This window comes from Haliaeetus leucocephalus, unplaced genomic scaffold (genome assembly GCF_000737465.1).
Source record: "Haliaeetus leucocephalus isolate CR32 unplaced genomic scaffold, Haliaeetus_leucocephalus-4.0 Scaffold932, whole genome shotgun sequence".
Classification (NCBI taxonomy): Eukaryota; Metazoa; Chordata; class Aves; order Accipitriformes; family Accipitridae; genus Haliaeetus; species Haliaeetus leucocephalus.
The window spans coordinates 15341189-15342069 of record NW_010973368.1 but is presented as its reverse complement, the minus strand read 5'-3'; positions in this window follow the sequence as shown (position 1 = coordinate 15342069).

Here is an 881-nt window from a genome sequence, read left to right as displayed (position 1 = left end):
AAAAGACGAGTCCGCAAGTTGCTGTGCTGCGGGGGGCGGCGGCGCGCACGGAGCCAGCCCGGGGCTGAGCCTGAGCCGCGGCGGATCCGAATATTTATGTTGAGATTTTAAAGAATTTAAATAAATAAATAAATAAAATATTCCCCCGGCTTCTCTCCCCTCCCCTGAAAGCCAAGAATAGGAGCCATCTGCCAGGAGCATTTGGTGCTTGCGAGCTCCTCTCTTTCTTTGTTACCGGTGATAAATTTCTGTTTGTAAGATTTCCTTGGGAATCGAGATATATATGTGTATATAATTTTTCCACCTCCTGTGAGATTTTTTTCTTTTCGTAGCGGAGGGTTGTGGGGGGACGGTTTGGGTCCCGAAATTTCATTTTCTTCTGCTTTTTTTTTTTTTTTTTTTTTTTTTTTTTTTTGGTGTGCATTTTATTTTTATCCTCCCCCCCCCCCCCCCCCCCCAGCCCATCAGCTGGTGGAACACAAATGAGGATGCATCTGGTATTCAGCTCTTTCTGGGGGGTTTGTTTTTAATTCATTGTTATTTGGAGTCAGATTTGCATCACCATAAAAGGTGGATTCCCCCCCTCCTCAACTCGTTAATTGCATTTTTGTTTTTAACCATCCGGTTTGGAAAATGCGTCTCCCTTTTTTGTTGGTGGCTTCTCTTTTTTTTTCCTTTTTTCTTTTTTTTTTTTAAGAAAAAGCATCAACCACCTAACCCCTCTAAATCGCCCTGTGCAATTTCTCCCAGTTTTCTGTCTCAGTTGCGAGATGTGGGGTGTTGAAAGGGGTTGTGCGGAAAATCTGGTTTGTTGCGCACGTCTGAATTTGTTTAAAGGGGTGAAACATTTCTTTTCTCGCTGCTGTTGCTGCTGGGGGGGG